We start from the raw sequence: 25,899 nt of genomic DNA on the forward strand, positions 1-25,899 counted from the left end.
TTATCTTTGTACAAAGTCTTTTAGAACATTAGTATGTATATTTATAAGATAGATTCCTAAACATGGTATTGCAGTTCTAAGTATCATGTGTTCATTTTACATTTTAATAAATCCTACCAGATTATGTTGCAAAAAGATGGTAATAATTTATATTCCTGTCAATCACATGACAGTACCTGTTTCCTTATAGTTTTATAGCATTTAATGTTGCTATTTTTTAAGTTTGCCAAAGTTAAGGAAAAAAATAATCTTAGCATTTTAATTTTCACTTTCTCAAATGCTAGTATATCTTTTCAGATTAGACTTGCCTTTCCCCTCCTGTAAATTGCCTTTTCACATTCTTTATCCTCTTTTCTATAGCATTATTTAATAACTATTTACCTAAAGCCAATTTTGTATTAATCTTTTGTTGTTAAATGTATTACAGGTATTGCCTCTTAATGTTCCACCCTAATTCAATTCTAGGAGCTTTAATATCTAGAGGGTACTAAGTTCCTGTCATTGTTATTTTTCTTTTTTCCTTGAAGATTTTCTTTGCTAATTCTCACACATCAATTCTTCCAAATGAATTTAGAATTATTAATTTTGAAGTGAAGAAGAAAAATACTCTCTTGAGACTGTGATTGGAATTTCTATAAATCTTGTTTATAAAGAATTGACATTTTTATGATACTAAATCTTTCCATCCATGATATGCATGGCTCTCATTTTGGGGGGGTGGTCATTCATGTTTTAATGTTCATCAAGAAAGTTTTCTTCACATTGGCTTTGTCTTGTATCTTTTTTCCCCCTCCGATTTATCCCTAGCTATTTTATAGCATTTATTCCTTTGAATGGGATCTTTTCCCCGTATTTCTGTTGAAGTCTGGTTATTGTTGTAGGTCTGTAGGAAATGTGGTAAATTTTATGTGCTTGTACTTGTATAAGTGATTGTTTTCTCTCGATTAATTTTCTTGTGTTTTCCAGAAAGCAAAAAAAGTTCATTACACATAAAAAATGCAATTTTTATCTCTTCTTTTTCCAACATTTTAATCTTAACATATTTTTCATATATTCTCACATTGGCTAAGGTTCTTGGTACAATATTCAGTTGTTGAAGAGATCATGTTCATCCTTTATTTGAGTTTAATGAATGCTTTTAATATTTTGCCAGTAAATATCAAGTTCAGGGAGTTTTCTTCTATTTCAACTTGTTTAGGAGTTTGTTATTCTTTTCTAATCGAGAATAAGGGTTAAAGTTTGTCAACTGCCTTTTTGTTATGTGTCAGGATGGTGTATATTAAAATTTGTCTCAGATTTTATTATACTGAATTGTATTAATAGACTTACTGATGCTGCACTGGCCTTGTATTACTAGAATAAACACTACCTGGTCATTGTGGTTCGTGGTTATGGTAGTTTTTAATGTATACTGCTGGATTTAATTTTATATATTTTGATATAAACATAAATGAGATGGGAATCTTCTAATTTTGTTTTTTGTGTTACCCTTTCTGGTTTGGTATCATGTTTATACAACCTTCATAGAATGAAGTTTTTCATCTTTTTCTGTACTATACAGGGAAATCATCTGTTATATGAAAGATTAGAATTTGACCATGTGACATCTTTTGGGGTCTTGTGTGGTTTTGTTATTGTTGTTTCCTTTTTTTTTTTAGAGCTAAGTTTTTAAAAAATATATGTGTTTTGATTTCTAGAATGTTTCTTGTCACCTTCATAACTTTTGTTTATCCTCTGCCAATGTTATTGAAGGCTCTCCTCTGCTTCTCTCTCCAGCTTCAACCACATGGTAAGATAGATGTCTTCTGAGGCTGAGCGTGGATTTGGTTTCCATGTTGGTCAGAGAACTTGATCTTGGAAGTAAAAGTTGATGCTGTCTGTAACTCTCTATATATGCTGGGATGAATGGCTAAGACTGGTTCAGTTAAACATTACGTTGATGTTTGTTCCCAGCCTCTTTCTATTTTATTGAATCTGAAATTGGAATTTTTCTGATGCTTTTTAAATGAAGAACTACTTTTTTTGTAGTGGATTTTTCTTTTCAGTGGTTGAAGCTGTACTATTTCTGTTCTGGATCCTGATCCAGTACTCTTTTTCCTCTTCCATGAGTTCTCCAATATTAGGTAATGATACTTTTCACTACAGCATTACAATGGACATAACATTTTTAAGATGTCTTTGGTGGTGACTTAGTGAGATTTTGAAGGGCAGGTAAAAACTGTCTTGATCAAATCTGTTTGTTTAGTACATTAAACCAGGGGCTAGGAAACTTTTTCTTAAAGGGACAGATAGCAGTTATTTTAGGCTTTGCAGGGCTATTATGGTCTCTGTTGCAGTAACTCAACTTTTCTTTTTTTTAAAGACTTTATTTTTCAGGAGCAGTTTTAGGTTCACATCAAAATTGAGGGGTGGGTAAAGAGATTTCTCATATATCCCCTGCCACCACAATATGCATAGTCTCCCCCCCCCCCATTATTAATATCTCATACCAGAGTGGCACATTGGTTACAATTGATGAACGTATGTTGACACATTATAATTACCCAAGTCCATAGTTTATGTTAGGGTTCACTCTTGGTGTTTTACATTCCATGGGTTTGAACAAATGTAAAATGACATGTACCCATCATTATAGTGTTTTGCAGAGTGTTTTCACTGCCCTAAAAATCCTCTGTGCTTGGCCTATCCATCCCTTCTGCCCTCTCTGGCAACCATGTTTTACTGTCTCCATATTTTTCCATCATATAGCTGGAATCATGTAATATGTAGCTTTTTCAGGTTGGCTTCTTTCACTTAGTAAGCTGCATTAAAGTTTTCTCTATGTCGTTTTATGCCTTGATAGCTCATTTCTTTTTATTGCTGAAAAATATTCCACTGTATAGATGTATCACAGTTTCTCCATATACCTACTGAAGGACACCTTGGTTACTTCCAGGTGTTGGCGACTATGAATAAAGCTGCTGTATACATCTGTGTGCAGATTTTTGAGTGGACGTGTTTTCAACTCCTTTGGGTAACTACCAAGGAGCATGATTGCTGGATCATGTGGTAAGAGTCTGTTTAGTTTTATAGGAATTTGCCAAACTGTCTTCCTAAGTGGCTGTACCATTTTGCCTTCCTACTGGCAGTAAATGAGTTTCTGTTGTTCTACATCCTTGCCAGCATTTGGTGCTGTCAGTGTTCCAGATTTTGGTTATTCTAATAGGTGTGTAGTGGTAGATCTTAGTTGATTTAATTTGCATTTCTGTGATGACATATGATGTGGAGTGTCTTTTCATAGGCTTATTTACCATCTGTATATATTCTTTGGTGAGGTGTTTATTAAGGTCTTTGGCTCAGTTTTTAATTGGATTGTTTTCTTATTGTTGAGTTTTAAGAGTTCTTTGTATATTTTAGATAATATTCCTTTATCAGATGTGTCTTTTGCAAATACTTTGTCCTAATCTGTTGCTTGTCTTCTCATTCTCTTGACATTATCTTTCGTAGTGCAGAAGTTTTTTATTTTAATAGGGTCATACATCCATTATTTCTTTCATAGATTGTGCCTTTGGTGCTGTATTTAAAGAGTCATTGTCATACCCAAGGTTTCTAAGTTTTCTCCTACGTTATCTTTAGGGGTTTGATGGTTTTGTGCTTTACAGTTAGATCTGTGATCCATTTTAAGTTAATTATTGTGGGGTGTAGGTCTGTGGCTAGATTCATGTTTTTGCCTCTGGATGTCCAGTTGTTTCAGCACTGTTTGTTGAAAAGACTGTCAGTGTTCCATTATATTACCTTTATTCCTTTGTCAAAGATCAGTTGACTGTATTTATGGGATCTGTTTCTGGGCTCTGTGTTCTGTTCCTTTATTTATCTGTCTATTCTTTTGCCAGTAACCGCACTGTCTTCAATTACTGTAACTTTATAGTGACTCTTGACATTGGTTGCTGTCAGTCCTCCAATTTTGTTCTTTTTCAATATTGTGTTGGTTATTCTGGCTCTTTTGCCTCTCCATATAAATTTTAGAATCAGTTTGTGAATATCCACAAAATAACTTGCTGTGCTTTTGATTGAGAATTGCATTGCATAGATTAAATTGGGAAGCATCTACATCTTGACAATATCAAGTTTTCCTATCCATGAACACAGAATATCTTCTCTCTATTTAGTTCTTCCTTGATTTCAAGCATTAGTTTAATTTCCTCATGTAGATCTTGTACATATTTTGTTAGATTTATATCTTAAGTATTTCATTATTTGGGGTCTTAGTGTAAGTGATATTGTGTCTTTAATTTCAAATTCCACTTGTTTGTTGTTGGTATATAAAAGAATGATTGACTTTTGTATATTTACCCTGTGTCCTGCAACCTTGGTATAATTGCTTATTTGTTCCAGGAATGTTTTTGTTAATTCTTTCAGGTTTCTGCACATCATGCATGAAAATATCTTTTGCAAACAAAGCCAGTTTAATGTCTTCCTTCCCAGTCTGTATTACCTTTTATTTCCTTTTCTTGTCTAATTGCATTAGTAAGGACCTCTAGTATGATGTTGAAAAGGACTAGTGACAGGAGACATCCTTGTCTTGTACCAGCTACTCAACTTTGACATACAGTGCTCAAGCAGCCACAATGTGTAAACAAATGTGTGTTTTTCTGTTACAATAAAATTTCATGCACAGTGAAATTTGAATTCCATATAATTTTTATAGTTTATGAAATAGTATTTTAAATAGATTTTTTTTCTACCTGTTTAAAGATAGAAAAACCATATTAGCTCACAGGTTGTACTGAAGCAGACACACGGCCTGATTTCTTTCCTTTCTCCCTCTCACCTGCCCTCTCTCTCTCTCTTCCTCCCTCCCTCACTGCCATCCATCTATCCATCCATCTCAGATGTCTTCTATCTTTTTTATTTTTTCTATTTTTTAGAATTAATTCTAGTCTTCCACTTTTTTTATTTATATATTTAAAAAAATCTACTGACTTTCAGTTCTAATTTGGATACATTGCTTCACGCTTGGCTCAGGGCTTTTCATTGGTTTTTGCTTTTCAGAGATTAAAGGTTTTAAGGCCTATGTATCCTTTGATAGGGGTCCTAAGCTATTCTTCATGGAAACGGAGCATAAAGCTTACAGATGAGTTGGAGGGTGAAGGGAGTAGTAAGAACAACAAAACAAAACAAAAACCAAAAGAAAGTTCATCAGATCCATAAAAAATATAAAAAGAAGCATAACCTTAGGACAAATTAAATAGTAAGATGTTGAAATAAGTAATTACCATTAATGTCAGTTGATTAAACTTGCTGTTGAAAGACATAGATGTTTAGATCTGATTAAAAAACATAAATAGGCTGTGTATTGTTAATAATAGCCACATCTGGTATAGTTCTTTTTATACCAGGAGATGACTAACCAAAGGAAAGAGATATGTAGATACATACTTTGCGACAAAAAGGATTATTAGTAATATAGTCACTGCATATGATAAAAGTTTAAATTTTTTAGGAGATGTCATACTGAACTTGTATGCACCTGAAAAACAAAGATCTCAAAATGTACAAATAAAGCTATACTGGATGTATATAGGAGAAATTGTCAAATCCTCCATCATTGTGGATAATTTCAACCCATCTCTCCCAACTTATCAATGAGGTCAAAAGACAAAGCTTAAAAATAAAGATTTGAACAACCTGAGTATCAAGTTTGGTTTAATATACTCTTAACCCCAAATTAGAGCGTATGTATGCTTCTCATGAACATGTGAAACGTTTATAAAAAGGTATCACGTGCTGGACCCTAAAATCTTCATTAAATTTCATAATGCAGTCTACAGCAACATGGATGGACCTGGGTATTATCAAACTAAGTGAAGTAAGTCAGAAAGAGAAAGACAAATATCATATGATATCACTTATATGTGGAATCTAAAATATGATACAAATGAACTTACTTACAAAACAGACTCACAGACATGCAAGAGAAACTTACGGTTACCAAAGGGGAAGGGAGTGGGAGGTATAAATTAGGAGGTTGGGATTAGCAGATACAAACTGTTGTTTGTAAAATAGATAAACAACAAGGCCCTACTGTAGAGCACAGGGAGCTTTATTCAATACCCTGTAATAAACCATAATGGATAAGAATATGAAAAAGAATATATATATATATATATTTACAATGTTGTGTTAGTTTCTGGTGTACAGCCATCCTACACTGGGAAGACAAGTCCCCAGAATGTTTGGCTTTGAAGGCCAGCAGTGCTTACTTTTGGGAGAGCCAGAGGGCTGTGGGAAATAGACTCCACTCTTAAAGGATACACACACAATCTTGCATCCTCCAGGACCTAAGGCAGAAGCAGTAGTTTGAGAAGAGTGTGATTCAGACACAACTGCTGATCTTGGAGAGCCTCCTGGAGAGGCAGGAGGCAACTGCAGCTCACTCTGGGGACATAGACGCTGGTGGTAGAGATTTCTGGGAACTCATTCTACCATTAGGACACTGATGGTGGCAAGCACCATTTTGGAATTCTCCCTTTAGCTTATTAGCTCCAGGACCTGGCCCCACCCACCAGCCTTTCACAGCCAGTACTGGGATGCCTCAGGCAAAGCAACTAGCTGGGCTGGACACAGCCACACCCACCAGCATGCCAGCTGCCTTAAGACTCCCTGAGACCACAGCCATCCTGGGAGCCGGCCCTGTCCACCAGAGGGCCCAGGACCAAGCCCTGCACAGTAGTAAGCCGGCACTAGTCCCCCCACCTGAGGGCCCTGCAGCTAGAGACCCTAGGACTTGGCTGTACACACCAGTTGGCCAGCACTAACCCTAGACCAACATCACCAGCCAGTGGGCAGGCACCAGCCCCAGGTCACCTTGGGCCCCAGCCCTGCCCACCAGCAGGTTGATACACCAACTCCAGGACCTCCAGGACCCTGCAGCCAGAGACTCTGGGACCTGGCTTTGCCCACCAGTGGGCTGGCACTAGCCCCAGACTGACTTCACCAACTCATTTGCAGGACCTGCCCTGGTGCACCTCACACCCCATCCCGCCCTAGGCCCTGGTACTGGTCCTGCCTACCAGCAAGCCAACACCAGCTCCAAGACACCTTGGACCCCTCAGGAGGCCTCCCTAGGATCCAGCCCCACTCACGAACAGGATGACATCATCTTTGGGACACCCTGGGCCCTGTAGCCAGGTGTGTCAAGAACTGGCGCCACCCACCAGCAGATCAACATTAGATCCAGGGACCCAGGCCCTGTAACCGCCCACACCGAAACCTGGCTCTGCCCACCAGTGAGCCAACACTAGCCTCGGGACCCCTTGGGGATCCACAGCCAGCTGCCTTGTGACCCAGCCCTACCCAGCAGCAGCCGACAGCCTCTACATAAGGCAGGACCTGGCAACCAACAGAACTGGGGGTCAGCCACGCCTGCCAGACCATTCATAGTGGTCAGCTTGCTATAACAGAAGGGCCCATGCAGTCTCCACAAGGGGCACCCCTAGAGCATACAGCTCTGGTGACCAGATAGGAGTGTGCTGCTGGAACAGATAGGCCATTTCCTACTAAAGGGCAGTTCTCCAAGGTCAGGAAATGTAACCAAACTACCAAATATTGATACATAGCAAAGAAATCAGGAGAACATTGGATGAACAGAGTGAAAAGGTAGAAGTTTTTAACAAAGAGTTATAAAATATAAAATGACTAAACAGAGGTTAAGAATGCAATAACTGAAAGAAGAAATACACTAGAAGGAATCAGCAGTAGATTAGATGATACAGAGGAACAAATTAGCTAGAAGATGGAGTAGTGGAAATCAGTGAAGCTGAAGAAAAAGAAAAAAAGAATAAAAAGAAATGAGGACAGTTTAAGAGACTTGTAGGACAGCATCAAGCATACTAACATTTGCATTATAGGGGTCCCAGAAGGAGAAGAGAGAAAGGGGAAGAGAACGTATTTGAAGACATAATAGCTGAAAACCTCCCTAACCTGGGAAAGGAAACAGACATCCCCAGGCCCAGGAAGCACAGAGAGCCCCAAACAGCATCAACCCAAAAAAGGACCACACCAAGATACAATTCATTGTATAATTAAAATAGCAAAAACTAAAGCTAAAGAGAGAATAGAGACTATTAAAAGCAGCAAGGAAGAGTAACAAGTTACCTAAAAGGGAACTTCCATAAGATTATCAGCTGACTTCAGCAGAAACCCTGCAGAGCAGAAAGTAGTGGCATGATATACTTAAAGTGATGCAAGGGAAAAACCTACAACCTAAAATACGCTACCCACAAGGCTTTCATTCAGATTTGATGTAGAGGTCAAAACTTTTACAGACAAGAAAAGCTTTTAGCACTACCAAACCAACTTCACAAGAAACGTTAAAGCGACTTCTCTAAGCGAAAAAGAAAAGGCCATTTTTTTTTAACATCTTTATTGGAGTATAATTGCTTACAAGGGTGTGTTAGTTTCTGCTGTATAACAAAGTGAATCAGCTATACATATACATATATCCCCATATCTCCTCCCTCTTGCGTCTCCCTCCTACCCTCCCTATCCCACCCCTCTAGGTGGACACAAAGCACCGAGCTGATCTCCCTGTGCTATGTGGCTGCTTCCCACTAGCTATCTAGTTTTTAGCATGATGGATGATGGAATGAAAACAACCATCTAGAGAAATAACAGTATATTTGAGAAGGGGAAAAATTGTAACCTGGAGTGATTTTCACTGCAAGAATAAACATTTCAGGCATGATAAAATTTTAATATGATAATGTCAACAGATAAAAGAATGTTAGAGAATTCAAGATAATTAAGTTATAAGAATGTCATCTGATCTGTATTTCAGAATTCCAAGACCCTTTGCTCAGCTCTCTGCAGCCACCGTCCAAAGGGCAGTTGTTCAACTATCTGTCAGGGTTCATCCTGAAAAGACACTGGGAAAAATGAAAACATGAGGAGAGGGTTTGGGGCAGTACTTTTTTTTTGTTTTTAGATAGATTAGTAAGGGAAAGGGGTTGCTGATTTAGCATTGTCTGGGATTCTAATAATATCCTCTCGATCCTGGAGACCACATTAGCTGGTTTTGGAATTTACCTACAAGAAAACAAATTTACTTTTCTAAAATAGACCCGACCAGCAGGCCTGTATATTCATTGATCCATGAACATTGACACTCCAGGGAACCTCCTTAGATCCTTGTTAAATTTCCATATATGACTCACTGTCTTCCTCTAAAGCCAGCTCTGACCATCCCTCCTTGAATCTTGGTCAGTTGGACGTTCTGCTTGTCCAAAGGATAATAAACACACCTCAAAATAAATTAAAAAAAAAAAAAAAAAAGGTCACAACTAGAAATATGAAAATTATGAAAGAAAAAAATATCATTGGTAAAGGCAACTATATAGTAAAGGTAGTAAATCAACCAAATAAAAAACTAGTAGGAAAGTTAACAGATGAAAGTAGTAAAATTACCTACATCCACAATAAGTAGTAAAGGGATACATAAAACAAAAAGATGTAAAATATGATGTCAAAACAGTAAATATTGGGGTGGATGGAAATGCAGGGTTGTTAAAATGCATTTGAACTTAAGAGGTGAGCAGCTTAAAATAAATTACTTAATACATATATAATGGTATACATAAACCTCATGGTAACCACAAACCAAAAATTTATAATAGATACACACACACAAAACAAGAAAGGAATCCAAGTATAACACTAAAGATAATCATCAAATCACAAGGGAAGAGAGTAAAAAAAGAACAAAAAACAACTACAAAAACAACCCAAGCACAATTTAAAAAATGGCAGCAATTACTTACCCATCAATAATTACTTTACATGTAAGTCAAAAGATATAGATAAACAAAATTGATAAACCTTTAGCCAGACTCATCAAGAAAAAAAAAGAGGGGCCAAATCAATAAAGTCAGAAATGAAAAAGGTGAATTTATAACTGACACCACAGAGATACAAAGGATCATAAGAGATTACTATGAACAGTTTTTCACCAATAAAATGGACAACCTAGAAGAAATGGAAAAATTCCTATAAATGTACAATCTCCCAACATTGAACCAGGAAGAAATAGGAAATATCAACAGACTAGTTACCAGTAATGATATTGAATCCATAATAAAAAAAACTCCCAACAAACTATAGTCCAGGACTAGACAACTTCACAGGTGAATTCTACCAAACATTTAGAAAAGCACTAGCACCTACTCTTTGTGAACAATTCCAAATTATTTGCAAAGGAAGGAATGCTTCTGAACTCATTCTACGAAGCCAGCATCACCTTGATACCAAAACCAGACAAAGATACCACATTAAAGTCATATGTTTTTCTCAATAGATTGATAAAAAGAATGAGAGATGTCAAATCTATCATAGATAAAGCTAAAGGTAAACTAGGAATAGAAGGGAGCTTTCTTAGCCTGGTATTTCTTAGTAAAATGTAAAAGTGGTCTCCTAAAATCAGGAAAAAGGCAGGAGGCCTGCAATCACCACCTCTGTTCAACATTGTCCTGAAAATCCTGGCATGTGTGGAAAGGCAGGAAATAGAAATAAAATAATGACTGAAAAAGAAGAAATATAACACTGTCTTTCTCAAGTGATTGTCTCTATTGAAAATCTAAAAGGATCCACAAATTATTAGAAATAACGAGTGTCACAAGATGGCTGAATCTAAGATCCATTTTAAAAAATAATTTAAAAAAATATTTAAAAATTAAATTAAAATTTAATTTAAATTTAAATTAAATTAATTAAAAATTATTAAAAAATAATCAGTTTTTTCCAACAGCAACAGACAAAAGATATCAGTCAGAAAAAGATACTATTGACAGTAGGAACAAAAATGAATCTAGAAACATATGCAGGTTGTATGGAAAGATTATGAAACATTATTGTAAGACATTTAAAAAATTAAATAGAGACATTATCTTCTTGAATAGGAAGATTCAGTATCTAAAAGATGATTCTCACAAATGATTCAATGTACAGATTTAACTTAAAAGTACATTAATTTTGTGAGGAACTTGATGAGCATAAAGAGGCCCCAAAATAGCCGAACATTTCTAAAGAAGAAGAAAATGAGGGTCCTTGCCTTATTAGTACTCAAGACTTTTTTTAAAGATATGGAAATTAAGATGGTATATTACTAGCTTTGGGATAGACAAATTGACCAATGGAGCGGAATATAGAACCCAAAACAGACCCATAGAAGTAGGGGAACTGATAAGGAGAGAGAAGGCATTGAGATCACTGGGGGACGGCAAAGATTTGACTACATTTATGAGGTAAAACAAACTTATATGATCTTGATGGAGTGAAAAATTTCTTAAACACAAAATACAAAAGGAAAGGTTGATAAGTTCTACGAAATTAAGAACATCCGTTCATTAAAAGACACTGTGAAGAAAGGAGAAAGAAAAGCCACAAACTGGGAGGAAAGACTTGAAACACATAGCTGCCAAAGGATTCGTGTATATATACACGCAGACATGGATCAACACATGCATACATACATGCAGCTGGGAAATCAATAAGACAGAAAAATGTTTCACACAAGAGGAAAGGGAAATGGGAAGTAGACATATGGAAGGATGATCAACCTCATATGCAATCATAGAAATGCAAATTAATACCACAGTGGGATGCTATTTTGTGTTTACCAGATTAGCCAAAAATTCTTATGTCTGACATTACCAAAGTTAGCGGGGAAGTGGATCAACAGGAAGTTTTATACACTTTCATTGGGAGTATAAATTGGTGTAACTGTTTAGGCAAAATTTGGAGTTATCTTACAAAGTTGAGCATCCACATCCCAAAAGGCTCAATAGTTCACATTTTTATGGGGCATTTACCTAGAAGGGTGACTTTAAGACTGTTTTTACTAGGCAGATAATAACAAATATACTTACAGTTTGGTCCAGTAAACACATAGGGGTGGGTGGGTATCAAAGATTCATGAAATAATTACCTTTCTTTGTGCATTGCATTTTGATACTATCCTATTTTATTTTTAAAACTTCCTGATTTTGGTCTTCTGTTGAGTGGTTTGCTACTTAGAGTTTGAAATAGCACTATTCTATAGGCATTTTGCACATGTGTCCAGGGAAACTACTTATACCAGGATATAAGAAAAATACTGTTTATAGTAGCAATATTGTTCATAGTAAAAAGCTAAAAACAAACAAATTTCAATGACAGGAGAATGGATAGATGTTTTGGTATATTTGTACAATTGGACATGGACAGCCTTGCAAATAAATAACTTACACATATAACAGCAAAGATAAATCTTTGAAAAATATTGAATTAAAACAACGTAATTTTTTGTAAAACTAAAAGCAATGCAAAACAGTGTATAGTTTAGAGATGTAAATGCAATGAAATCACATACATATGCATGCACACACAGAGGAAAAATATGAGAATGATAAACACAGACTTCGGTGATTACCTTTGGGTTTGAGAAGGCAGGTGGAAGAATAGGTGAAGAACACCTGGGCAGATAGGGTATTAGTTCTGACCTGTTTCTTACTTCGGTGATTTTAAGGGAGTTTGTTATAATTATGCTTCATTATATATACATGCTACATATATTCTTTATATTTGTCAAATTAGATCAATGTTTTTAGTAGCTTCATATATCTTGAGTTCTGCAAACCTTTCTTACGTTATTTCTTGAATAATTTTCTGCATTTTTTCTTATATTCTTTTTTCTTGTTTATTTTCAAGAGAAGCCAGAATTCTAGATTTTTAGAAAATATCTCCTAGTTTTAAGGTTTTTCTTGAGAAGAAACCCTTTGAATGTCAAACAAAATTGGTTTATGGACCAGATTTGCACATAGGCCTCCAGCTTTCTTCTTGGTCCTTATGCTATAGTTCTCCTAGAGGAGGGCTTCCTGGGGCTATTTTTTCCATGGGAGGAAATGGTTTGTCTGGTGGATGTTAATGGATGCTGGTGGAGGAGGATCCTGCATTGTACTCTTGGGGCTGTTTTATATGTACATGTACTGGCACCTGTTCTTATGGACTCGAGGATTGTTAAATTTTCAGGAATTTTGTGAGCTGGTTTTCAACAACCATACGTATCTTGAAATTGGTCATTGTAGCAGTATCAGTAATAGTACAAATCAGAATATATCCTACCTGTTTGATACCACTTTCCCCTTTTGTTTCATTTTATTGTCCTTTTCCACATTTAGAGTATCTTTCTCTGTGGCCTGAAGGGTGAATGGAGTTTATTCTTGGCCATAGTGACTATTATGCTGTGCTTGTTTTTAATAAAAGAGAGTCTATAAGGAACTTAGAGGTACTAGACTCATTTGAAAGCTATTTTATTAAAATAGAGGTCAGAAAGAAGTTCTGTATTTTGAGTCACTGAATTCCTTACTTTACTTTTCCTAGCTTCTTAGAAAGCGTCTTCTTAAAAAGTAACTCAAAAATCCTAGAACAAAGTTTAGGTCTTTTGCTCTTTTCAAAGGAAAAAAAAAAAAAAAAAAAACTCTTATGGCTGTTTTTGAGATGTTTTATTCTAAAGAAATTCTCACTGTTAGAAGTCCTCACTGCCCCCCTTCAGGTATGGGATGTGTAGGTTGAAAGCAGTTAACTGACTATTTTGAAATGTTAGGCATCAGCAAGTCAGCATGGATGCACAAACATGAGATGATCCCAGTCTAATAACGGCTGTTGTTCCTGAACTTACCATCCCTCCTCCAGGTGCATGATGTGGGTTCCTCACTACTGGGACCTCCATTGTGCAAATTAACAGTATAGAATATGCTGTTCTAGAGCAGAGGTGTTTATCTACTTATGACTAGTCTTTCTGTAATTAGATGGTATTTCATGAAGAGCTAGAAAACATTTTTAGAATTCTTTGTGAAGTAGAAACTCTGAGGGGGCAGGCCCAGTTCTCTCAAGTTGAGGCCTCAAGGAGTTGCTATCTAATAAAAAAGAAATATTTAAAATAGGTTTTCATCAGAATTTTAAATTGTGGAATCTAGTGTGGTGTGGATGATATTTTTGTAAATGATCTTCCACAGTAATTCTTTAAAATGCCAGGCATTTCTGGCTTCCTTTTCCTTTTTTTTTCTGATGAAATAAAATTGCAGAAGCTTTAATTTAGCTCTGTAAATGCAGAGCTGAATTTGCATTGAAGTACAGGTAATTATGTTAAAAGGCTGGATCACAAAATTCATCTGTCTAACAAACATCGTTTTTTCCTTAAGATTTTGTTATACTGTAAAGTTTTATAAAAGGAAATAATTTAATTTTGAAAGTTTTCAAATTCTCTGATTAGCCTTTCTTCATGTGATTGAAAAATCTCCTGTTCTTATGCATTTTTCTATTAGAAAAAACTGTCTCTCTGGGTCAAATACATAGAAAATATTTTTGTACAACAGAAGAGAAAAATTTTGTATGAAAAAATCTTATGTAAATTTTATGGGATAAACCTCATCTCAAGTAGTGCTTCTCATTTATTTTACTTTTGTTGGCATGATTTTGAATTTTAGAATTGAGACACACTTCACTTGAATTTTAGAATTGAAAGGCTCAAAGCAATACAAAACAAGTCACTCATAATTAAAAAATAAAGAAAAACCCACCACAATATAGTGGAAACACACTTCTGTCAGACTTTTATCTTTGCTGCCTTTCTGCAGGGGTTTGTTATTGGAATCAAACTCTTTGCCTGTCCCAGCCTAGCTAGCTTTGTACAAGAGAGTATTTAATGTTTTGGTAACTACATGATCTGTCTTTCTTTCTGTCATCTTTATCTTAAACTAGAAGTTACATTCTATTTCATAATATAAAGTTTTTCTTATGTAAGAATATCAGCTCAGCATAACATTTTCTCAGAGACATTGCCATAGATGTTTATTTTGTTGTAGGAAAGTTAAATTGTGTACATTCCCCAAATTCAGTGAGTTTGTATGAATTGTTTTGATGTATGTTTATTGAGGCATACCATGTGTAAATCTCAGAAGATGTGGATTCTAGTCCTCTCTCTACTGTATGGTACTTTTGCTATCTCCTCTCTGTTGTAAGAGCATAGTGGGTTTTTTCCTCCACCTGTACCTGGTATCTAGCATAGTAACTGGCACGGTAGATCCCCAGTTGAAAGAGTAAATTGACTGGGATTCCATTGGTGTAGACAGATGACCCAAGCTGTACTGCTCTCCTCTCATCTTCAGATTGGATTCTCTCCTGGAATACCTTTCTGTCTACCTGTACCTAAAATTCAAAGAATTATGCCTGTACTGGCCTGAGTTCGATTCTCTCTCTTCTATCCGAGTTCATGTTGCTTCCAGGATGTGACTGAGGATGATAGAAGGAACATGGATGGAGCAGTTTGATTAGTTATTGTGATTCGTAAATTAGGATAGCTGCCCCTTTGCTGGTTTAGAGTTGGCGGTGTAGCTTAGGAGTTCAAGTTTGGAATGTGAAGTTAGTTGATGCTTAGTAGACATCCAAGTGCAGATGTCAAGGAGGCAGCAAGATAGGAGCTTGGAGTTTAGGCAAGTAGTCCAGGCTTGAGATGTAAATTTTGGAGTCATCAGAATGTTGGTGCTATGTGAAGACTTGATAATGGATGAGGCACCTAGAAAGTTACTGTAGAGAGGAAAGAAGTCTGCCAAACCTGAGACATTATAATGTGTCAAGTCTGGGATGAAAAAGAAGAACAATAAAGGAGACTGAGAAGGATCAGCCAGGGTAGGGAGGTAGGAAGAAAACAGTATTCTGAAAACTCAACGGAAGAAAGTCTTTCATAAAGACTGATTGATCAAAAGATGCTGATAGGTCAGGTAAGGTGAATGCTAAAGAATTGACTTGGATTTTGCAACATGGTCGTTACTGGTGACTTTAACCATGTACCCTTTTGGAAACAAGTGTTGAGGCTACTATGGGCAGCTGCTTATTTGGCTGGCAAATGATGAAAAAGCTCCATCGCTTAGCAAAGCTCCCAAAGCAATTTTGGGAGGCACCCTAATTTGACTTGCTGGGCTTTTTGGTTATAAATCCATTTAGAAAAAACTAGTTATCTGAACTTATCCTGGTTATGGAAAATACTTCCCATAATTTGATTTCTTGTAAGTAAACTACAAATGAGAGTATTCGGAAAAGTTTTCCTCAAAAAAAAAAAAAAAAAAATATATATATATATACCTTTTTGTGAAGCATAATATCTGATTTATCGTGGCTTAATATTAGTCTCTGATGCTAATTTATCATGGTTTAATAATAATCTCTGGTGTAAATTCAGAGTTTTTGAATATGAATAAAGTATGAATAATTTTTTGCCAAAGTTTAAAGTGTTGTATTTGTCACTTCATGCATTTAGTCATTATAATAAAACGTTAAACTAAGAAATGTGCTTGTAAAGCTATAAATCCACCTAAAACTCTTTCTAGTATCCCATTTTAGGATTTAGAGATTCTTTTTTAAAGCAAATGGATCTTTTTAAAAATATATTTATTTATTTAGCTGTGTTAGGTCTTAGTTGCAGCAGGCGGGCTCCTCAGCTGTGGCATGTGAACTCTTAGTTGCGGCATGCATGTGGGATCCAGCTCCCTGGCCAGGAATCGAACCCCGGCCCCATGCATTGGGAGTGCGGAGTCTTAGCTACTGCACCACCAGGGAATTCCCAGGGTTTAGAGATTCTTGAGTAATGAATACAAAAGAGCTTTCATAAATTCTAGGTATATCCGTTTTAAGCTTTCCATTTGATTTAGAGGCATCTGATACTTATTCACGAAAAATCCAGAGGGTTTTTTTTTTTTTCCTGCAGTTTAAGTTTTCACCATTATAGAATGCAGAGCTTTTACAGATTTCTTTTTTGTTTTACTTTATCTGAAATAAAGCTGATTCTGAAAATACTTAATTGTTACCACAGTGACTGTTGTAATACAATTTGAGAGGTTACGCACTTGTTATATTTTCTTTGCTATTGCCTAAATGATTATTTGATTCTTATTTTAGACGTAGTGTGTTAAGAATTGATAAGTAAAGGACATTTTCAAAGTTTGCAGAATTGTTTGTTGGTCAGCGGGTTGAACTGTTTAAAAATCAGTAATTAATTTAAATTGGATGCAATCCAGTTTATATTTTACTCTCCCCCCCCATTTGATGTTATTATAAATTAGAAATTGGAAGTACTGAATTATGGTATGTGAAAGATTGATTAATGAAATACTCTAGTTAGCTACCTTTATTAGTTTTCCAAGTAGTAACTTATAGATCTCAATTTTAGTTTCCTTTATCCTCTTGCCAAGAATGATGGAAAACTGACACAGGTATCTAGGAATCAGTTGTTTTCCCTTATGAGTTGTTAACATCCCCTATTTATTGATTTGTAATCTAGAATAGAGTAGTTACACATCACCGTTTGCAACTGATGGTTTTTCTTCTCTTTTTGGAATTTTATTGCCTTTGCTGACTTTCATTGGGTGTTAATTACATTATGACTGGACAGTTTTGTGAAAATTACAGTGTTTTCCTAACTATAGCAGGAGTAATGGGCTTATCAACCAAGCTCTGTCACTTACTCTAAAATATTACCCTAGAATATTCTAGAATTTGACAAGCCCCCCAAAAAAAATCATTAAAATTTTTTTTTTGTCTTTTTCATGGTTGTTAGCTTTTAATTCCACAGGCAATATCTGAGTATGTATTTAATGTAAAAATTTAAAACTCTTTTCAGCAGCTTTCCCTCATTCCTTTTCTCTCCACATAAGTAATTACTGCTAATATGCTAATTTAATATGTATATTTTGGGGCCTTTTCCTGGCTTTTACTTGAATATATATTTGCATGCATACATTGATATATAGATTATGTACAAACATATATGTATATATGAAAAGAACCACATAAACAGGTTTTTAAATTTTATTTTTGGAAATTTATAGTTTTCTAGGAATTTATCAATTTCATTTAGATTTTCAAATGCATTGGTTTAAAGTCATCCATAATATTCTTTTATCTGTTAAATATCAGAAGAACCAACAATGATGTCCCCTTTTCATTCCTGATATTGGTAATTCATGTCTTCTCTTTTTTTTTTGATCAGTCTCTCCAGACGCTTTTCAGTTTCATTATACATTAAAAAAAATCTGTATTGGGCTTTGTTCTCTATTGTTTCTGTTTTATTAATCCCTATTCTGGTTTTTATTAATTCCTTTCTTTTTTATTCAGGTTTAATTTGCTGCTTTATTTGAGTTTATTTATTTTTTTTAATTGAAGTATAGTTGATTTACAATGTTGTGTTAGTTTTTGGTGTACAGCAAAGTGATTCAGTTATGTTAATATATACACGTGTGTGTGTGTGTGTGTGTATTCTTATTCTTACAGACATAGAAAACAAACTTATGGTTACCAAAGGGGAAAGGGGGTGGGGGAGGGATAAATTGGGAGTTTGGGATTAGTAGATATAAACCACTGCTTTATTTTAAACTCATTCAGATGGATGTTTATTTCATTTATCTTCTGCCAATTAGACATATATTAGACCTTCTTACTATATCCTTTATCTCTGTATTTTCCATCTGTTTGGTTTTCCTTATCTCTCTGAATAGTTTCTTGTCACCCATCTACCAGCTCACTAGTTTTCTTGTAAGCTGCACCTGATTTGTTATAAACATTGAGTTATTTTATTTCATTTTAAAATACTTTTTCATTCTTTAAGAAATCTGTTTTGTCACTTTTTATAGTTTACAGTTTCCTGCTTGGCTTTATGTCTTTGACAATCAGTGTTTGGTGATTTTGGATCTCAATTTTACATGGATCTTTTTCTTCTTAATTGTTTTTTTCTACTGGTTCTTACTGTATCTTGTTTCCTTGGTTATTCTTTGGCTGTGTGGTAGACACTGTATTTGAAAAATTATTTCTGGGAATAGTTTAGAATCTAGTTTTCTTCAATGTGGATTTTTATCACTGCAATTTAAAAAATAACTTCCTGGTATTGTTTGCTATGGATATACCATAATGTATATAATTATTCCTTTATTGATGGGTTTATATGTAGTTTTTAGTTTTTTACTATTATAAACAACAATGCAGAAAATATCATTATACATATTACTAGGGTATCTGAGGGAGACTTAATAAATAGAAATCATCCTTCTCTCTGAGGTTTGGAATAAATTGAAAAATAAAATAAAAAGTAGAAAAAAAGGCAAAATGTTGTCTTTATTACTGATATGATCTTTATTACTTCATTACTGTTCAGTTGAAGGTTGTGGCTTTAGATCTGTTGACGAGATTTGCTCATTTGGATCTCCAGCGTTAGACCAGCTTACCCCAGTCAGAGCTACACTGAAGCTCTGGCCACCTCCCACAGCAGCTGGCCCAGATGCAGCGTCGCATAACTCACAGGGCACTTTTCACGTAGGCATGGAGGAGAACCTGTGTTCTTGGAGGCCAGGTGCATTTCCAAAAGAAGGAAGAAGGAGGGAATAGTTGAGCCAAGAATATGCCCATTTATTCATTTTTGAATTAGCCATTTAGATAAAAAATAATTTGTTAGGGTAGAAGAAATTTGGGGGCAGAAGTTATAGGAGAGTAGAACCCACCTCTGTAATGCTGTATATATTTAGTATGTCAGGGAAGAAAAGAACATCTGTATGACCATGTACACGGACACTTTCCAGTTGGGAAGGTGAGTGGCTTTGTTAGAAAGTACCTCTGGAGGCAGGTGGCTGGAGCCTGCACTCCTGCCAAACTGATCCTCACACGTCGAGCGAGCTCTCTGCTAGGTTACTAAAATGGGGAAGAAAATGTGCCTCCAGGCCACCCGTCTGTGTTTGTCTATAATTAGCTAGCAGTTTTGTTGTTATTTTCTAGTTTACTTATTGCATATTGGTCAGAGAATGGCTGTGACATTTGTACTGTTTTGAATTTATTGTGTTTTTGCTTTGTGGATGCTGTGTTATTTGGTGTATAGGTATTTTATCACTGCAACATCCTTATTGTGGATTTTTGCTTTATTAAGCCTTAATAAGTACCTTTTTTTGTTTGTTTATTTAATGTTTACCCCAGTGTTGCCCTTAATTATTAAGGTTATGAGATGTTTTCTTTGTATTTGACTGTGTATTTGACATCTTTCATATTTTTAAAATATTATTTTCTGTTTTGTTTTAGATGTTTCTCTGTTCTGCTTGTTAGCTGGGTTTCGTTTTGTGATCCAGTTGGAGTCGTTTTCTTACTTGATGGTTATAGCTTCTTAACTGTATTGCTACGTTTGGTGTTAGGTCTGTCATTATGATTTCCTATGCCTTCCGATTTTGGTGATTTTACATTAAAAAAAAATCTTAAATATGCTGTGTGTTTTCATGGTTCTGTTTATAGGTTTATTCTAATAATGGGAAAGGGTTGTATTTTTGTGTCACCTGGTTATCTTTATTATTAGAACTTTATGTAGTGTACTTGGTCCTCTGTTCCTTTAGGAAGTTCTGTTGACTTCTTACTATGAGCAGTGATGGAATTGGCATATTTCCAGTTTTAAATTCTTTCCTCCCACCTTCCTCTTATCCCATCATATTTTCTTACTGTTTTCTTTATAGTTCTAAATTGAATCATATCTGTATTACTTGATTTATCAATTTTAAATTATATCTCTCGTTTATAAAAGATCAGGGAACTAGTGTACTTTCTTTTGCTTATCATTTTTGTATTAATCAAGTCATACACTTTTTAAAAACAGGTTTATTGAAGTATAATTGACATACAATAAATTGCAACTTTGAAGTGTACAGTGTGGTAACTGCGACCTGTGAAAACATAACCATAATCAAGATGGTAAACATATCCATCACCCCCAGAAGTTTCCTTATGGCCCTTGGTAATCCTTTTCTTCTTCTTCCCCTCCCTGCCCTGCACCTGTCCTCAGAAAACTGCTGAACTGCTTCGTAACACTAGAGACTAGTTTCCACTTTTGAGAATTTTTTATAAATGGAACACAGTATGCATTAATTTTGTATGTTGTCTTTTAGTCAGCATACTTTCTTTTTGAGATTCATCCATGTTTATCATGGATCAGTATTTGGTTCACTTTTATTGCTGAGTAGTGTTCCCTCGTATGGATGTACCACATGCTGACATTAGGGTTGTGTCCAGTTTGGGGCAGTTACACATAAAGCTGCTACAAATATTTGTATGTAAATCTTGACCATCTTTACCTTTACTACTCTTACGCAAAGAATTAAGGCCCTTACTGCTTCTTTCTGTCAGTTTTGTGGATTGATGAGATTGTCAGGTTCTCTGGGGATTAGGGGAGGTATCCAGAGCTTTGCCTGGGAATCTTCTTTTAAAATGCAAATCCTGGCTTTAGTAGGTCTAGGTGGGACCTGGCATTCTTCATTTTTAACAAGCTTCCATGCGATGCTAACGCTGCTGGTCCACAGCCCCACTCTGAAGAGCAAGGATATAGACCCTGAGAGGTAACGAAGCAAGGCAATAACGCTCTTTTTTTCCTACAGGTCAAAAAGTAAACTACTTCTAGTGTTATATTTTATTAGCAACAAAATAACTACATTTGCCCTGTCAAGCAGCATTTGAAGTGCCAGGAGCTCTATTCCATCTGAAGTAGTTGACAGTGGAAGTCATTACTCAGTTACACTTACTATAATCTCCCAGACAAGGCTGTTGAGTGGCAGCACGTGGGGATTTAACCTCAGCAGCATCCGCTCTCTGCATGTCCCCTAGGGAGGCTTTATTTGTTTTGGAATTTTGGTAGGAAGGGGCTGCTCAGGTGTTGGCTCTTTCTACTTTAATAACCTATATAGTCATGTACTGGGGACAGTCTGGGTTGGGGGTTCCCAGGGAAAACTCAAGTCAGAACTCTGTTATAGTCAACTGACTGGTGCCTTGCATCTGGTTCCTGAGGTTTCCCCAGTTGGATCCACTGAACTGTGGTGTTGCTCTAGGTTGCCAAGAGTTAGAAGAGCACAGAACCAGTGTGCTTGTCAGAGTTTCTTAGGAGTCTCAGCATTTCCCTTTCCTCAGGTACATGGTTGCACGTCCTTTGGAAAGGATGGCTAACAATGCTGGGTCCTTCCTCAGGGACTCTGGGTCTGGGCTCTAAGAACTGGTGATAGGCAATAATGGGTACAGGGGAGAGCCTGGAGCCAGACCAGCTGTGCTCCAGTTGTGGCTCTCCTGGGCAACTAACAGCAACTCCTCAACCCAGTAATAGTTCTGATGTCATAAGGCTGGTAGGACGTTTAAATAATACTTCTGAGGTGCTTAAGAGAGTGGCCAGACATAGTAAGCACTTTCTAGTATTTTGCTAGATCCATAGGTAGCTACGTAGAAAGATAGGTAGGCAGGCGCGTAAGTGGTAGGCTTAGAAAAATCAGGCAGCTTTTCTCAGATTGCACAGTGGTCACTTTTCTGAGTCCTGGGAAGGGTGGCTCCCATTTGTGGGCCTCCAGCCCCCGGTGTGATGAGGTGAGTGTGTTTGTTGGCGTCTCGTCAGGCCTGTTTCTTTCTCAGCGGCCCCGGCTGGACCTCCGGAGAGCCAGTGTGCAGCCAGCGTGCAGGCTTTGGGCAGGAGTGGTTTTGTTTTGTTTTTTTGTGGTTCCTTTGAAACTTGATGATGGCAACTTAACCTGAAGATAAAGTTTTAGCTGAAATTAAGGATAATTTGGAATTTATTATAACTTTCAGTTAACCTTGATTTTATTTCTATTCTCCTTGAATGATTTCAGTAAAGTCAGACTTCTGGTATTACTAGATGGGCATTTGTTTTGAAATATTTAATTCTGTGTTTTCTATAAGAACACTATTCTTCAAGCAAAACCAAATTTAAAACTCATGACTGACACTAGCAGTCCCTTAATAATCGCATTGTTTATGTTTTTCTAGAAACATCTGAAAACCTACATTATGTACTGTATTTATCTCAGAGCTGAAAGGAGCCCCTCACTTGCCTTTCCCCCACGTTTGTGGCCTCTGACTCCAGTTGTGCTCGCAGAGGGTGTCCTGCAGACTCTGGAGTAGACAGGGCCTGCCTTGTAGCTCATTTATTTTCTCTTAAAATAGCAAAACTTTAATTGCTTGCTTTAATTATATTTTTAGGAGAATTCAAAGGATTATTATCTTCTTTGTCATACCTGGCTCATTTCCTGGTGCTAAACTCAAAATAGTATCTAATCCTGTTGGTTACATAACACATTGAGTCATCATTTCTTCCTATTGCTGTTGGGAATAGCCACTGCTCATGGCGGTTCCCGTTTCATTCAGTCGCACTCTGATACAACTGCCAATTTGATTATTTCTCGGTTCTTTGAAACTGATAATCTGCCTTTCAGATGTTTGTTTTATTGAGTTTTCTCTAAGATTATTAAGTGCTCCCAAGTAGAAGAAATACTATGTATAAAAACAAGCATATTAGGTAACTATGAAACTAGCATGTACTTTGAGGTCACTTATATTTTCCTGAAAAAAGTTTACAAGAAAAACATCTTTCAGGGAAAAATTAGGTTTATATAGAACTTCAGGACTTATAATATTATAAAATGATTGAAATTTAATTACTCATTGAATGCTAATTCAGTTCTATTTAAATAATTATGTTAGTAGGAAAAATTTTATAGTCAGCTTTACAGAATGCTAATTTATGTTAATATTCAAAAGTACCAAGTAGTTTACCTATTTAATGATTTGAGAGTATTAATACCCTATTTTCCGTGTTCTTTGCAATATAAGGACCCCACATCTCTTGTCATTTTTATTATATATTTTTATATAAGTTGCAATGTTAAGAACTTTTATCTCCTTGAGAAAATATCTTAAGTTCTTAACTGTCACATTTAAAAATAATTTTCTTTACTTCCAGAAAGTAAAACATATAGCAGAAAAGTATTATATTCTCTAACTTCAGAATTAAGAAAAACTTTAGCATGAGATGATTCATTTTAGCCCTTTCCCACCAATGCCCCCATCTCCCAGGTCAGCATGTTTGTATTTGTTTATTTCTTCTCCTTTCCTACCACTGCATTATATAAACCCCATCCTCATACTTCAAGTCGTGTAGAACCTGAAACCTGTCTGTTGAACATGCCCCTTCCCCCATCATTTTATTTTATCAAAGTAATGTTTGTTATAGACTTCTCACAATGAAGGGAAAGGGTATATATTCATTAATCAACTTCATTTGTGTTTTTACTTTTTTTCTTTTAGTGACATTTTATACTTCTGAAAAAATGGTGCTTTTTAACTTTCTATTGGCTAAGTGTGATTTTTAAGTGTAATATTTATTTGAGAATATTAACTAATAAAAATGAAGAGCAAAGCCTTATGTCTTTTTGAGGCAATTGTTGCCTTTGTGTTGCAGTATTAAGAACATTACAGATGACCAGGAATTTTTCCTGTGTTCTTTCCATTATGCTTTAGAGATTATGAAGTGATAGAGTATTTCTTTTGTAATTTACAGTCATTTTATTCCTTTTACCCTTCTATTTAGTCTACATTTTCAATGCACAGTTTGATGTGAAGAAAAATTCCTTTCCATATATATCACATCAATTTGTTCCTATTTTTAGGGGGAAAAAAAATCTAAGGAATATGAAATAACTCCTATTTACCATGAGTTGAAATTTTCAGAAAGTGGAACTTGGTGGTACACATATTTCAGGCCTGGGTTTGATTTTGGAAGCCCTTTAAACTCATTTTTGTTATTTTGTTTTCTGACACGTCAGCTTCCAGCAGATATTTAGTGAGTTCTGAAGACACTCACTGTTGACCAGCATTTTCACACAGGAAGGAGAGAATGCCCCACTCTCTTCCTGTTGCTCTCTCCATCTTAGGAACTCTGCAGTTTTTCTTTTCTGTAGCTCCATAGGGCTGCATATATTCATGTTGTTCCATTAAAGTATTAAATGAAAGAAGTTAATAACAAGAAGAAAAGTAGAGAGAATACCGGAATTAATGGAGTTAGAAGAGGCAATGAAAAATCTTGCGGTTTGTTCCAGAGTGGTAAGAAGGATGTTACTGAGCAGCATTGATGTGATGTTAATCTTTACTCCTGAATGGACAGTAAGGTGGTGTGAATGCTCTTCTGGAAAAGTGTGTACAGAGTGCCATGGAAGCGTAAAACAAGGGGCTTTTGAGCATTGCCTTGAAAGATAATTAGGGACTAGCTAGGCTTTCCAGGCAGAGGTCAGCTTGTACACAGGTTTGGATGCGAATGACTTCTGAAGGTGCTTCAAGTAGTTTGGGGCTGGAACACAGAGTAGGTGTGCGAGGTTGGAGAAGGGGTTGGGCAGGTGGGCAGACTTAGTTCATCAGGTGCCTCCTGTGCCATGCTAAAATTTTCACAGTTTTTACCCTGAATGTGGAATAAATCGTTGTACTGTTTTAAGTAGGGGAAGAGCATGACCCTGTTTGCACTTTAGAAAGATTATCCTGCAAGAAATAGGGAAGATGCATTGGAAGGGGCACATTGCAGGTGAAGGAGGTCAATTAGAGATCTCCTGCTGGTGTGAAATGAGGGGGCCCAGAACTTTGGCTGTATAAAAGGGAGGGAGATTTGCCAAATTGTGACCTGTTAGACAGGACTTAGAAGACAATTAGATGTAAGATCATTGGAAAAGAGGACATCTGGGATGACTTCTGGTGTCTGTGTTGAGTAACTTGGTGAATGGAGATGCTTGGTGAATGTGAAATAGAATCTAGAAGAAGGATTGACAGGAAGTTGATTTGAACATGATAAAGTATTTAAGCAGAGATGTCCAACAGGCAGGTAGCTGTAGAGATACAGTTTAGAGAGAAGTTTGGGTTTGAAGTGGTGATTTGTATATCATTGGTGTTACAGATGGTAAAAGTTAAGGATAGGAAAGAGACTTACTGGGCAGAGCTTCTAGTGAGAGGGGAAGAAGGCTGAGATATAACCAGAGGCAGAAAGAAAGGCAGGAA

At 36.1% G+C, this 25,899-nt stretch overlaps 1 protein-coding gene across 2 annotated transcripts in view; it reads left to right on the plus strand.

Annotated features, from left to right (window-relative positions):
• AUH (AU RNA binding methylglutaconyl-CoA hydratase) overlaps positions 1-25,899 on the plus strand; it is a 161,700-nt gene that overhangs the window by 56,791 nt on the left and 79,010 nt on the right. The gene's annotated exons all lie outside the window — the stretch shown is intronic.

The sequence above is a fragment of the Eschrichtius robustus genome, chromosome 10 (assembly GCF_028021215.1).
Source record: "Eschrichtius robustus isolate mEscRob2 chromosome 10, mEscRob2.pri, whole genome shotgun sequence".
Classification (NCBI taxonomy): domain Eukaryota; kingdom Metazoa; phylum Chordata; class Mammalia; order Artiodactyla; family Eschrichtiidae; genus Eschrichtius; species Eschrichtius robustus.